Here is a 16,106-nt window from a genome sequence, read left to right on the forward strand (position 1 = left end):
CCATTGGATGAACTGGTCTATGATTACCAGGCAATACCTCTTTCCCCTATCCTCGGGCAAGGGGCCGATGAAGTCTATCTGTAAATTTTCCCAAGGTCCCTGTGGCCTCAGTTGATCTCCCATTCGAACCTTGCATCCCCTGCCTACATTATGTTGGGCACAAATAATGCACCTTTGGCAAAATTTAGCTACATCCTTCCCCATTCCTGGCCACCACCAGTACTGCGAGAGCAGGTACAGCATGTTATTTCTCCCAGTATGTGTTATCCCGTGATATAATGTTAGTAGTTGTTGCCTACAGCATTGTGGTGCCACAACTTGTTCCTGGGGACCCCATACCCATATGTCACCCTTTTGGTGGGCCCCTGCTTACTCCATTCATGTCTTTCTTCCTGATCGATACTCTGGTGGCCTTGTGCTATATTTATGTCTGTCTGAACACGGTTAGTCATTATTGGTTGAATTTCGGCCTTAACTGCTGGCTCCAGCTTCCATTTAGCTGCCGCTCGTTTGGCTGCTAGGTCTGCAAACCGATTTCCCATGGTGGGTAGGTCTTGTGGGTGCATGTGGTCCTTACTAGTTAGTTTTGTGTGTGATTTTACCTTGATAGCCATTGCTTCCCAAGGTTCCTTTGTTGCTTTTACTAGCCTTTCTGTTAGCTTTCCATGTTTTACAACCTCGGCAGTAGATGTCACATACCCTCGTCGTGACCAGGCTGCCATATAGTCATGAACCACCCCAAAAGCTAATCGACTCTCTGTTTATATGTTTACTCATTTTCCTTCAGCTGACTCGAGAGCCTTTATAAGGGTCACCAGTTCTGCCACCTAAGCTGACATCACCTGGGAGCGCTCCTGCCATTATTGTCTCTCCCTCCTGTGTTACTATCGCCCACCCAGTATTGGTTCTCCATCAATGTATTTTCTGAATCCATCCACATATAAAATCTCATCTGGGTTGTCCAATGGCTCTTCTTTTACCCTGCTATCCGTTTCCTCCTCTATTTGTTCCCTACAGTTATGTTCCTCCCCTTCTGTCAACACCCCAGTAGTGGGGTTAACTCCATTATGCTTTTTTATTACTAAAGACTTGTCTTTGGGCAACAGCACAGCCTTCCACTTAGCCTTTCGGCTATCCGAGATCGACCACAGCTTTCCAATATTTAGTAATTCTACCAGGGTATGTTGTGTGTGCAAAATGGTCTGTCCCATCATCACTACTGGCTCGCTTACTTTGACCGCCTAAGTTGCACAGTCCAGGGCAGCCATACATCGGGGCATCCCACTAACCACTGGGTCTTTCTTCATCGAGTAGTATGCTAATAGGTCTTTGCCGGCCCCCATGTTCCTGCATTACTATGGCAGAATAACTCCCATCATCCTGATCACAATATAGGTGGAAAGGTTTATTGGGATCTGGCAATCCTAGGGCAGGGGCCGACATCAGAGCTCTTTTTAGCTCCCCTATGCCTCTTCCTGTTCCGCTCCCCAATCTATCTTCTGTAGGGGTCCCCTGGTTCCTTTAATTAATTTCTGTATGGGTTCCGCTATCGTTGTGTGTTGAGGTATAAAATTCCGACTATGATTAAAGAGTCCGAATACCTTCCTTACTCCCCTGGTTTACAATGTTCAGGTAACATTCTGTTACCCACTCAGCTTGTGGCTTCAAGATAAATGCTCCTGACACTCGGATGCCGCCCCCTCGAGCTGCTTTATGTAGTTGTTGTACCCTTATTAGCTCATAGGGGGTTAATCCTGTCATTCGATTTGGTGTGGTGCGTAACCTCATTAGTATCGTGGGTAGTAATTCTGGCCAGGATTGTCTGGTTTCCTGTATTCAAAAACAAGCAATAGTTTATAAACTATCTTAACATTCAAGTTCTTGCAAATCATTTCCAAGGTTACTTCCATGTCTTATCTCGTCACCCCCAAATGACTTTTCTGTCTCTCATCAGAGAAAATGACATTTTTAGATTGTTTCCAAACTTTTTAGGTTTGTTATTCCTACACTGTTTACTTTTATTTCCTTTAAAACGGTTTCCAAACCCAAGGTTTTCCAATACAACTGAAGTGTTTATCAAGGAGAATCATCTAAAATATCTCAAAATCCCAATTAAAATACTGTACTGCCAATCTTTTACTTAAAACTCTTTTTACTGAGCTAAGAGCTTTCACATCATCTAACATAAGATTTTACACAAAGGAAAATTGGGGGGGTGGGCAGGGGGGGGAGGAGGGGTAGCTTCTCCTGGCCCGTAGCCTCGAGAAACCCATGCAGGCTTTTTTTTAAAGAAAAAAGTCATTTAGTATCTTTCAACCCAATGTAATCAATGATTACGTGTTTTCTTTTAACAAGTAAGTGAGTGGGTCAGAATCTTTTTTTTTTAAAACGCCACCACGCTTTTTTTTACTGCAATCCAATTAGAACATCCAAGAGCTGAAGCTTCTGTGTCGGTTGTATTTTCTTTTGTTTTTAATATATATCTTTTGTTAAACGAACCCATCCTTTGTGCATTTCGCTCTCCGTAAATCATAATCAAAATAAATCCGCACCTGCGTTTCTAACTTAAAATGTAATTCAATTCTAGGTAAACGATGAATATAAAACTTCCCACATCCATGATAAAAGGGTTAACCAGCTAGCTTCTGCACAGAACTGGGTGGAGCTTAAACAAACATAACAGATACTTTATTTTAAAGACAAACATTCACACCAACTTTCATTCAACAAAGTTTATTTTCTCTTTTTTTAAATTTTATTTTTTAGCAACTTATTTTCTGGTTCCCTTGTTTTTCTTTGTCAGTCTCTGTCCCACCGTCTGGTGGACGTTATTCTCAAATTATTCACTTCTACTCTTAACCTCCGTAATTGTAGGCACTGACTTATTACCATTAATCCTGCTTTGGCTGTTTCCTTTTTTTTGTTTCTCTCTACACCTATCTTTCCACTCCTCCTTCTTTTCCCTTGCATTTGTGAAATGCACTATAACCGCCTCCTTTCCTTTGTTTCCCTTTCTTTGCAACCTGCAGTTGAGTTTCCAGGGTATCTTTTTTTTTCATCTTATACTTTTCATATTTATCTTTCAGAAACTCTTCTGGTAGTTTATACCTCACCCCTCCAAGGGCATTGGCAGTTTCCTTTGCCATTTCTTACACTATGGCATTTTCCCCAGTTCCCGTTTTTCCACCTTTACTTATGCGGAACCTCGTTTCTAGCTGGATAGTGAGTCCACCCTCACCGGGGATTCCCCAATATCTTGTATAAGTACTTATTCTCCTCACACATGTATTTACTTAGAGTGTCCTGACTCGCCCCTCAACTGGATTTACTGGCTGCATGGACTCCGCTTCAGATTCGTTGGATCTCTGGCCGGGCCTCTAGGGAGGAGAATTTCTCAAGGTAATTCTATACTCACTCGGTTTTATGTTGGTTCAGCTATTAAGTCAAATTTTCCTGTCCAGCAGATCCTGCCAACTATGACACGTTGTTAGGGTTAATTTCAAACCACCACTCGGAGTCCGTTAGCCTTAAAGTAAATGCAGTTTTTATTAATACAAGTCGACAGGGAAGCTATTCCGTAAAGGAACATTCAAAGAAGTGGCCGGAGGCATCTTCCTTCATACAATTTCAGAATAAGTTATTACATAATTACGCAGGTTACAATTAATACATGATGATTGACATTAGTACAGCGCTTCCTCCAGTCTGGCTTCCATATGCCTTAAATGGTAAGTCCAAATAGTTGCTATAGTTTTTCATTTCTATTCTATTCTTATCTTGTTATTTAATTCAGCTTCTATGTTATCTCTCTGTATTCTTGCCTCCCAAGGTCTCTAGTCTTCGAACTGGAACATTTGCTTCTCATAGGAATGTTCCTACAGTCTGTGGGTTCCATTTTAAAATCTGTTAACTCCATTTTAAAATGGCACAATTATAAAGAATTGTAATTTATCGCTTCACTATGAGTGGTTTATTGTACAAGAAACACAAAAGTTAAGCTGTCAAAAATTGATTTGTAACAGAGTATTGTCAGCATTTTGAGAGCTATTTTTGCTTTCGGCTCATGAATATCTTTGTGCAATAACTCTGCAGTTGGTTCCTGGGACCAGTTCATGTTGCAACAAATGATGCGAGGTTTGCTACAGCACAATTTCTTCTGAGGCACATCTTTGAATAAATTTGTGCAATTGGTGTGGTGAGTCCACCATTATTGAGGGCACCATGCATGGCTTTTTTTAAACCTTAGACACCTTGCAAGCCACATTTTGCACAGGGAAAGTGTCCCTTAAATAGGTTACACCAGAGAGACTGAAAATTCTATCTCATTGCAATCATTTTTTTGGCACTTTTACTGGAAGTTTGTTTTGTGGAAGAATGCGAGGGTATACATATCAGAGGGACCTGGGTGTCCTTGTACATGAATCACTGAAAGTTAACATGCAGATACAGCAAGCAAATAAGAAAGCAAATGTTATGTTGGCCTTTATTAGAGGAAGATTTGAGTATGAGTAAAGATGTCTTACTGCAATCATATCAGGTCCTATATAGTTCAGATTGCACCTGGAGTATCGTGTACAGTTTTGGTCTCCTTACCTTAGGAAGGATATACTTGCAAAAAGAGGGAGTGCAAAAAAAGGTCCAACAGACTGATTCCTGGGAATGGTAATTTGTCCTATGAGGAGAGATTGAGTAGACTAGAGCTATATTCTCAAGAATTTGGAAGAATGAGAGTTGATCTCATTGAAACATACAAAATTCTTACGGGGCTGGGGAATCTGGAACACAGGGTCACAGTCTCAGATTAAGGGGTCGCCAATTTAGGACTGAGATGAGAAGAAATTTCTTCACTCAGAGGGTGGTGAATCTTTGGAGTTCTCTTCCACAGAGGGCTGTGGAGGCTCAGTTGTTGAGTATATTCAAGACACAGATTGATAGATTTTTGGATATTAAGGTATACAAGGGATGTGGGGATAGTGCAGGAAAGTGGAGTTGAGGTAGAAGATCAGCCATGATCTTATTGAATGGCGCAGCAGGCTCGAGGGGCCGAATGGCCTACTCCTGCTCCTATTTCTTATGTTCTCAAGTTCTTATCAGGAAAGGATGAAAAGGCTGGGTCTCTTTTCTCTTGAAAAAAGAAGGCTGAGGAGTGACCTAATAGAGGTCTTTAAAATTATGAAAGGTTTTGATAGCGTGGACACAGAGAGAATCTTTCCAGTTCTGGAGAACAGTATAACTAGAGGCCATCGATATAAAATAGTCACCAAGAAATCCAATAGGGAATTCAGAAGAAACATCTTTACCCAAAGAGTGGTGAGAATGTGGAACTCCCGACCACAAGGAGTGGTTGAGATGAGTATTATAGACGCATTTAAGGAGAGGCTAGATAACCACATGCGGGAGAAGAGAATGGAGGGTTATGCTGATAGCTTTAGATGAGGAAAGATGGGAGGAGGCTCGAGATGAGCATAAACGCTGGCATTGACTGGTTGGGCTGATTGTCCTGTTTCTGTGTCGTATATCCTATGTAATAATCATAACATTCTCACAGATGCCCGTAGCTGTGAATGATAAAATCTAATCATCAATAGGTGATATCACAGTTCTTCAGTTGTTGACCAAATATCCGATGCCACCAGGTAAGTAAGATGGTTTCAGATTCTGTCGACATCATTCATTTAATAGGCTATCTTTCTGACTCTTGGGTTTATTCTAGAATTTTGAGAAACCATAGTTATATAGATAAAACATAAGAATATAAGAAATAGGAGCAGGAGTAGGCCATTTGGCCCCTCAAACCTATTCCACCATTCAATATGATCATGGCTGATCTGATCATGGACTCAGCTCCACTTCCCTGCCTGCTCCCCATAACCCTTTACTCACTTATCGCTCAAATATCTGTCTAGCTCCAACTTAAATATATTCAATGACTCAGCCTCTGCAGCTCTCTGGGGCAGAGAATTTCATAGATTTACAAATCTCTGAGAGAAGAAATTCCTCTCATCTCAGTTTTAAATGGGCGACCCATTATTCTAAAACTATGCCCCTAGTTCCAGATGCCCCCATGAGTGGAAACATCCTCTATGCATCTACTTTGTTCAGCTCCTTCATTATCTTATATGTCTCAATCTTCTCATCTCATTCTTCTGAACTCCAATGAGTACAGGCCCAACCTGCTCAACCTTTCTTCATAAGTCAACATCTCAGGAATCAACCGAGTGAACCTTCCCTGAACAGCCTCCAAAGCAAATATATTCCTCCTTAAATAAGGAGATGAAAACTGGACGCAGTAATCGAGGTTTGGCCTCATCAATACCGTGTACAGTTGTAGCAGGACATCTCTGCTTTTATACTCGATCTCCCTTGCAATAAAAACCAGCCTTCAATTTGCCTTCCTGATTACTTGCTGTACCTGCATACTAACTTTTTGTACTTCATGCACAAAGACCCCCAGTTCCCTCTGTACTGCAGCATTTTGTAGTCTCTCTCTATTTAAATAATAATTTGACACAAAAGCAAAATTATTTTTTATTCTCCAATATTAACAAACAATAATAAACAATAAATGTGTTATTACCTATGACTGCATGCCTTATGGATATTGTTATGTCTTGAATAAAGAGTCAGACTAGATACAGCAAGCTCAAAGTAAGTGTGACCGTAGTCCTTTATTACAGATCTCAGAGTGCTTCTCCAGCCTGTGAAGCCTCCTTATATACAGGTGCTCCCAAGGGATTGTGGGATCCCTTGAGATTCCAGGGGATAAGCTCTCTGGTGGTTGGACATGATAATTACAGGTTTACATACATGACAACACTCGCCCCCAAAGTCAATAGTGTAACTATTTACAATGTGAGTCGATCTGGGGCCTTCCTTTCCCTGGTTGATCGGGGAAGGTGGCTCAACCGAGGATAACAAGGGTAATTAAGGATAGTGCTAAATCCAAGGAAGAGGCATATAAATTGGCCAGAAAAAGCAGCAAACCTGAGGACTGGGAGAGGAGGACTGAGGGTTTAATTAGAAGGGGAAAAATAGAGTATGAGAGGAAGCTTGCTGGGAATGTAAAAACTGACTGCAAAAGCTTCTCTAGATGTGTGAAGAGAAAAAGATTAGTGAAAACAAATGTAGGTCCCTTGCAGTCAGATTCAGGTGAATTTATAATGGGGAACAAAGAAATGGCAGACCAGTTAAACAGATACTTTGGTTCTGTCTTCTCGAAGGAAGACATAAATAACCTTCCGAAAATACTAGGGGACCGAGGGTCTAGTGAAAAGGAGGGACTGAAGGAAATCCTTATTAGTCAGGAAATTGTGTTAGGGAAATTGATAGATTGAAGGCCGATAAATCCCCGGGGCCTGATAGTCTGCATCCCAGAGTACTTAAGGAAATAGCCCTAGAAATAGTGGATGCATTGGTGATCATTTTCCAACATGCTGGATCGGTTCCTATGGACTGGAGGGTAGTTAATGTAACACCACTTTTTAAGAAAGGAGAACAATAGAAAACGGATAATTACAGATCGGTAAGCCTGACATCAGTAGTGGGGAAAATGTTGGAATCAATTATTAAAGATTAAATAGCAGCACATTGGAAAGCAGTGACGGGATCGGTCCAAGTCAGCATGGATTTATGAAAGGGAAATCCTGCTTGTCAAATCTGGAATTTAGTGAGGATGTAACTAGTAGAGTGGACAAGGGAGAACCAGTGGATGTGGTGTATTTGGACTTTCAATTGGCTTTTGACAAGGTCCCACACAAGAGATTGGTGTGCAAAATTAAAGCACATGGTATTGGGGGTAATGTACTGACGTGGATAGAGAATTGATTGGCAGACAGGAAGCAGAGAGTTGGGATAAATGGTTCCTTTTCAGAATGGCAGGCAGTGACTAGTGGGGTGCCGCAGGGCTCAGTGCTGGGACCCCAGCTCTTCACAATATACATCAATGATTTAGATGAAGGAATTGAGTATAATATCTCCAAGTTTGCAGATGACACTAAGCTGGGCAGCGGTGTGAGCTGTGAGGAGGATGCTAAAATGCTACAGGGTGAATTGGACAGGTTAGGCGAGTGGGTAAACGCGTGGCAGATGCAGTATAATGTGGATAAATGTGAGGTTATCCACTTTGGTGGCAAAAACATGAAGGCAGAATACTATCTGAATGGCGGCAAATTAAGAAAAGAGGAGGTGCTACGAAACCCGGGTGTCATGGTGCATCAGTCATTGAAAGTTGGCAAGCAAGTACAACAGACGGTGAAGAAGGCAAATGGTATATTGGCCTTCATAGCTTGGGGATTTGAGTAGAGGAGCAGGGAGGTCTTACTGCAGTTGTACAGGGCCTTAGTGAGTCATCACCTGGAATATTCTGTTCAGTTTTGGCCTCCTAATCTGAGGAAGGACGTTCTTGCTATTGAGTGAGTGCAGCGAAGGTTCGCCAGACTGATTCCCGGGATGGCAGGACTGACATATGAGGAGAGACTGGATCGACTGGGTCTGTATATACTGAGTTTAGAAGGATGAGAGGGGATCTCATAGAAACATATAAAATTCTGATAGGACTAGACAGGTTAGATGCAGGAAAAATATTCCCGATGTTGGGGAAGTCCAGAACAAGGGGACACAGTCAAAGGATAAGCAGTAAGCCATTTAGGACTGAGATGAGGAGGAACTTCTTCACTCAGAGAGTTGTTAACCTGTGGAATTTCCTGCCGCAGAGAGTTGTTGATGCCAGTTCATTGGATATATTCAAGAGGGAGTTAGATATGGACCTTACGGCTAAAGGGATCAAGGGGTATGGAGAGAAAGCAGGAAAAGGGTACTGAGGGAATGATCAGCCATGAACTTATTGAATGGTGGTGCAGGCTCCAAGGACCAAATGGCCTACTCCTGCACCTATTTTCTATGTTTCTATGTCTCGGTGCAAATGTTGGTGTCGGTGAGTCGTTTGTTGGGCCTTCACTGGGCTGTTGCGCAGCTGGCCTTGCTGGACTGCTGGGGGTGATGGGTTCTGCTTTGTGGTCAACCGTTGGGTCGGTTGCCACTTGAGTGTGCGTTGGAGGGTCGAAAAAGGTAGAGTCTATTGTGTGTTGTTCTGGATAGTCAGTAAATCTGAGTTTGGTTTGGTCCAAGTGTTTTCTGCAGGGGAGTCCATTTGCAAGTTTGACCACAAACACCCTACTCCCCTCTTTGGCCAAAACAGGGCCAGCAATCCACTTGGGACCTTGTCCATAGTTCAACACAAATGCAGGATCATTTACTTCAATTTCTCGTGACACATTTGCACGATCATGATATGTATTCTGTTGAAGCCGCCTGCTCTCTACCTGTTCATGTAGATCAGGGTGGACTAACGAGAGCCTTGTCTTAAGTGCCCTTTTCATGAGCAGTTCAGTGGGAGGGACCCCGGTGAGCGAGTGGGGTCTTGTGCGGTAACTAAACAGGACTCGGGATAAGCAAGTCTGCAGTGAGCTTTCAGTTACCTTTTTCAAGCTCTGCTTGATTGTTTGAACTGCTCGTTCTGCCTGACTGTTGGACACTGGTTGAAACGGGGCAGACGCGACATGTTTGACCCCATTGCGGGTCATGAATTCCTTGAATTCGGCACTGGTAAAGCACGGCCCATTGTCACTTCGAAGAACATGCGTGGCAAACATGGCCCATAGGCTTTCAATGGTGGCAGCGGACGTGCTTGCCAATATTATCACACATTCAATCCACTTGGAGTACGCATCTACAACCACTAAAAACATTTTTTCCCAAGAATGGGCCTGCATAGTCGACATGAACTCTAGGCCACGCTTTGGAGGGTCAAGACCATAAACTTAGTGGCGCCTCCCAGGGTGCATTGCTTAACTGGGAACATGTATTACATTTATGCACACAGGACTCTAAGTCTGCAAAGATACCGGGCCACCACACGTGGGATCTGGCTATCACTTTCATCATTACAATGCCTGGGTGGATACTGTGGAGATCACGAATGAAAGTGTCCCTGCCCTTTTATGGCACAACTACCCAATTATCCCATAGGAGGTAGTCTGCCTGTATAGACATTTCACCTTTGCACAACTGGTACGACTTTATATCTTCCTGTATCTCCAATGGGACACAAGACCAACTCCTGTGGAGCAAACAGTTTTTTACTAAGGGCAGTAAGGGGTCCTGGCTCGTCCAGGTTCTAATCTGTTGGGCGGTAACAGGTGATTGCTCACTCTCGAATGCTTCCATTACCATAACTAGATCAGCAGGCTGTGCCATCTCCACCGCGGTGGTGGGCAATGGTAGCCTACTGAGAGCATCGGCACATTTTTCTGTGCCTGGCCTGTGGCGGAGCGCGTAGTTATATGCGGACAATGTGATCGCCCATCTCTGGATGTGGGCCGATGCATTCGTATTTATCTCCCTATTTTCAGAAAAGAACGATATAAGCGGCTTATGGTTGGTTTCCAATTCAAATTTGAGCCCGAACAGATATTAATGCATTTTTTTTACCCCGTGAACACACGCTAATGCTTCTTTTTCGATCATACTGTAGGCCCTCTCGACCTTAGACAGACTTCTGGATGCATAAGCAACCGGTTGCAATTTCTCAAATTTATTAGCTTGTTGCAATACACACCCGATCTCTTATGACGACGCATCACATGCTAGTACCAAACGTTTACATGGATCATACAACACAAGCAATTTGTTTGAACATAAGAGCTTCCTAGCTTTCTCAAAAGTATTTTCTTGGCTTATAACCCATACGCATTCATCTCCTTTATGCAGTAAAGAGTGCAGGGGTTCTAACAATGTGCTAAGTCCCGAAAAGTAGTTACCAAAGTAGTTCAGGAGTCCTCAAAACAACCACAGCTCCGTCACGATCTGTGGTCTTTGTGCGTTCTTGATTACCTCCGTCTTCGAATCGGTGGGCCTGATGCCATCTGCCGCGATTTTTCTCCCCAGGAACTCCTCTTCAGGTGCCAGGAAAATGCACTTCAAGCATTTTAGCCTGAGCCCAACACGATTAAGCCGACTAATAACCTCCTCCAGGTTCTGCAGGTGCTCGATGGTGTCCCGACCTGTAGCCAAGATGTCGTCCTGGAAGACCATGGTGCACGGGACCAACTTCAGCAAGCTTTCCATGTTCCTCTGGAATATCCCCGCAGCTCATCGAATCCCAAACAGCCATCTGTTGTAAACGAAAAGTACTTTGTGCGTGTTGATGCAGGTGAGGCCTTTCAAGGATTCCTCCAGCTCCTGCGTCATATAGGCCGAGGTCAAGTCCAGCTTCGTGAACGTTTTCCCTCCAGCCAGCATCGCAAATAGGACGTCTGCCTTTGGTAGCGGGTATTGATCGTGTAGTGAGAAACGATTGACAGTTACTTCGTAATCACCACAGATTCTGACGGTGCCATCTCCCTTGAGGACTGGAACAATCGGACTGGCCCACTCATTGGATTCAATCGGTGAAATGATGTCCTCTCGTTGCAGCCTGTCCAGTTCGATCTCCACCCTCTCTCTCATCATGTAAGGTACCGCTCTTGCCTTGTGATGGATGGGTTGTGCCCCCAGAATTAAATGGATCTGCACTTTTGCTCCTTGGAACTTCCTGATGTCTGGTTCGAACAGCACGGGGAACTTGCTTAGGACCTGGGCACATGAGGTGTCGTCGATGGACGAAAGCACTCAGACATCGTCCCAGATCCAGCGTATCTTTCCCAGCCAGCTCCTGCCGAACAGCGTAGGGTCATCGCCCTGTACCACCCAGAGTGGTAAATCATGCACCGCTCCTCATAGGAGACCTTTACGGTAGCACTGCCAATTACGGGAATCAGTTCCTTTGTGTCCATTCTATTTTGGTATAAATGGGAGTCAGGACTGGCCTTGAAGCCTTGTTGCACCACAACTTATCGAAAGTCTTTTTACTCATTATGTACTGGCTTGCTCCCGTGTCCAGCTCCATGGACACCGGGAGTCCATTTAATTCAACCTTCAGCTTTATCGGGGGACACTTTGTGGTAAATGCGTGCACCCCATATACCTCTGCCTCCTCGGTCTGAGGCTTTGGTTCGTCATGATCCACTGTGGATCTGTCCTCCTCTGCAACATGGTAGTTTGCAGGATTAGCAGGGTTTGCAGCTTGCCTGCACATACATTGGAGGTGTATCATTGTTCCACAGTCCTTGCAAATGTATTCTTTGAAGCGGCTTGAATGGAATCGATGATCACCCCCGCAGCGCCAACAAAGTGTTAATTGCCTTGTACTCACCATCCTTGATGGTGGATTCTGAGTCATCTGCAGACGTGCAGCTACAGGCATGTTAGTCCTGCCATGTGCATTTCGATTCGAAAACAACGTTATTTTGTCCACAGTACTTACAGCAGCACTAATGTGCTAGGAAATTTGTTTGGTATTGTCACTGGTGGAGATAAATGCCTGGGCTGTCGCTATGTCTTTACTCAAGGTTGGGGTCTCCACAGTCAAAAGTTTGCGAAGTATTACTTCATGGCCAATGCCAAGTACAAAGAAGTCCCTGAGCATATGCTCCGTGTCCTTCAAATTCGTAATGTCCTGCAAGGCGCCTTAGCTCGGCGACGTAGCTCGCCACTTCCTGGCCTTCAGATCTCTTGTATGTGTAGAACCGATATCTCACCCTCAGAACGCTTTCCTTCCGGTTTAGATGCTCCCGGACCAGTGTGCACAACTCATCGTATGACTTGTCTGTGGGGTTTGCTAGAGCGAGCAGGTTTTTCATGAGGCCATACGTTGGTGCCCTGCAAACAGTGAGGAGGATCGCCCTTTGTTTAGCAGTGTTCCCTTCTCCTTCCAGCTCGTTGGCTACGAAGTATTGGTCAAGTTGCTCCACGAAGGTTTCCCAATCATCTCCTCTGAAAATTTCTGCAGGATGCCCACAGTTCTCTGCACTGTTGCGTTGGGGTTCGTCATCTGTATCTCGTCGCCAGTTGTTATGTCTTGAATAAAGAGTCAGACTAGATACTGTAAGCTTAAAGTAAGTGTGACCGTCGTCCTTTATTACAGATCTCAGAGTGCCTCTCCAGCCTGTGAGGCCTCCTTATATACAGGTGCTCCCAACGGATTGTGGGATTCCCTTGGGACTCCAAGGGATAAGCCCTCTGGTAGTTAGACATGGTAATTACAGGTTTACATACATAACATATATTATCAGCCCAACACACAAGCAATACTTTGACTGGGCAAAGAGAGGGGAGGGAGATAGCGAACTGAAAAGAAGCAGGACCATTTCTATTCCCTGCTTCCTTCCCTCCAATATTGGAGAAATGGAGACTCTTGCTAAGCCATCCTAACCCTAACTATATATATTTACGTTAGGATGCCAGGATTCCACTCGCTCTTTGGGAATTGATTTAGCTCAAAACATTGGAACCTTTTTGGATTTGATTTGTTTTTATCCAATCTCTCCCATCCGCAACACTCAATCTTCTGATGACCTGAGTCAGATGATCAAAAGGAACTGCAATTCTGTTTTCTATGGTTTTTGCCTCCTCGCAAGTGACAAAGTTTTCCTGGGTCACAGTACCGCTCACACCAGCAGCATTCAACTGGTATCTTACCCAAGTGTTCACCGTTCAAATCGGAACTCTAACAGTGAAAGCAGCGGTGACTCAGTTGGTAGCACTCTTGCCTGCTGAGTCAGAAGTTTGTGGGTTCAAGTGCTGCTCCAGAAAATTGAGCATAAAACCCAATGCAGTACTTGAGGGAGTTGCTGCACTGTCAGAGGTGCTGCCTTTTGAATGAAACATTACACTGTGGCCACGTCTACTCTCCCATGTGGAGATCCACTGACATTATTTCGAAGAAGAGCAGTGGAGCTCTTCCCAGTGTACTGGACAACATGTATCCCTCAATCAACATCACCAACAAGAACAGATATTCTGGTCATTATCATATTGCTGTTGGTGGGAGCTTGCTGTGCGCAAATTGGCTGCTGCATTTCCTGTGATATATTCTTTACAACATCACAAACACACAGATCTTATAAGATGGCTCCAATACATCCTGTGACTTTTATTGTATTACAGCAGCAGTTGCATTACCACAATAGTCCACTAGGTGGAGCAGTAGTCCACTAGGTGTAGCTCTATATTACACTTTTCCCTCCTTAATGAAGAAGTAATCATAACAAAATAATCATCATGCATAATTAGCATAGTTATACATAACACAAGACACGGACTTATTTTGCCATATTTACAAATCAAACTTGTATTCTGTTTGAAAGAAGATACCTTCACTCTCGAACAGAACCTTCCAAATGCGGTGGCAAACTTAGACTCATTCTTGGCTGAGCCTGAGGAGAATTTTCCTTCAAAGGATGCCCTTGATCTACATTTGAACTCTACAACTTCAAACTTTGTCTGCCTGACTCGGACTCAGACTTAAATTCTGACTTTCTCTTGGACTTGTTTCTAGTACATCTGAAGTAGGATTTGCTACTGGTATTCTACCTGTAACAAGACTATCTGATTCATCACAAATAATCTAATAATTCCAACATTCAACTCCTTCTACATTTGTAGGTAAAATATGGTCAATGTGAATAAACCTAACCTTTCCATGATCAAACATCTTGACCAAATATATTTCACTACTCTTCCTGGTAACCACTTTAACCATTTATGGTGATAGTTCTTCACTCTAACCTTCTGATTCAATTTCACACTTCTCTCTCTTACTCTACCTCTATCATGATTCTCTTTCTGTCTTAATTGTTTCTATTCTGCTGATTGTGCCAGGTTTGGATTTAACAACAAGAATCTGGTTTGTGGCAGTCGTTCAAGAAACAACTTGGCTAGTGTTCTACCAATAGTTTTATGAGGAGTATTATGATAAGTAACTAGAAAATTTGCTAGTGTGTGGTCCAATGACAACTGCCATTTCTTTGGATTTGGATCCAACATTTGATGAGAGCACGTTTTACAATTTGCACTCTGTGCTCTGCTGCACCATTTGAAGCAGATTTGTACGGTGGAACTTTGGTATGTTTCACACCATTTCTGCTCATGAACTGTGCAAATTCTGCTGAACAAAATTGCGGCCCATTATCAGACACAATTTTTTCTGGGAGGCCATATGAAGAAAACAATCTTCGCAAATTGTCTAGTGTTTCACTTGTTGTTATTTTCCGCATCGGAAACATCTCTACCCACTTCGAATGCCTATCAATCACAATGAACAATTGCTGTCCTTCTAGTTCAGCAAAATCTATATGTAACCTTTGCCATAACCTGGGAAGTCATTTCCATGGCTGTAATGGTACCGATGGTGGTGTCTTGCTTACTAATTTACATGTTGTACACTGACTAACCATGTTCTCTATATTTTTATCTAGACATGGCCACCATAAGTAAGTACGTGTAAAACTCTCGGTCAAGCACATTCCCAGGTGCTGTTCATCATGAAGATCTCCGAATAATTTGGAACTGAATTTATTTGGGATAACCACTCTTGCACCACATATGACACAATCTTTATCCACTGATAATTCATTCTTACGAATGAAGTGTGGATGAATATCTTTCTCTGATACCTGGTTTGCTATGTAATCATACACCTTTGACATAACTGGGTCACATTTGGTTGCACTAGCAATCTGTTCAGCTGTGACTGGCAATTCATCAATGTATGAAAAATAGAACACTTCTTCTAAATTTGGCAATATATTGGGTGGATTAGCCGCTAGAACTTGGTTTATGGTTACTTTATAATCATCACACAACCTTACCGTACAATTTGACTTAGGTACAATAACAATGGGTGTAGCCCAATCACTTAGATATACCTGAGAGATAATGTTCTCAGTTTCTAGTCTTTTGAGTTCTTGCTCAACTTTCTCCTTGAATGCATATGGTACGGAACGTGTCTTTCAGTAAACTGGTCTCGCATCCTTCTGCACTCTGACACTCGCCTTGAAATTTTGGATCGGACTGCCTGTTTCTTGGAACATCTTTGGATACTGTTTGATAACATTATCCTTTAACGAAAATCTCATTTCAACAAGAAATCTCATTCCAATCCAGCTTCAGTGATCCCAATCAATTTCCCATAGGTGCAGTCATTTGGACTCTTCAGTTCAGCCAAATGT

At 43.1% G+C, this 16,106-nt stretch overlaps 1 long non-coding RNA gene across 1 annotated transcript in view; it reads left to right on the forward strand.

Annotated features, from left to right (window-relative positions):
* The first annotated feature begins 2,962 nt into the window (after nucleotides 1-2,962).
* LOC139274712 (uncharacterized) overlaps nucleotides 2,963-16,106 on the forward strand; it is a 54,247-nt gene continuing 41,103 nt past the window's right edge. The window contains exon 1 of the long non-coding RNA XR_011595576.1: nucleotides 2,963-3,399. This is a non-coding gene — a long non-coding RNA (uncharacterized lncRNA). The remainder of the gene's footprint in view (nucleotides 3,400-16,106) is intronic.

Source organism: Pristiophorus japonicus, chromosome 10, assembly GCF_044704955.1.
Source record: "Pristiophorus japonicus isolate sPriJap1 chromosome 10, sPriJap1.hap1, whole genome shotgun sequence".
Classification (NCBI taxonomy): Eukaryota; Metazoa; Chordata; class Chondrichthyes; family Pristiophoridae; genus Pristiophorus; species Pristiophorus japonicus.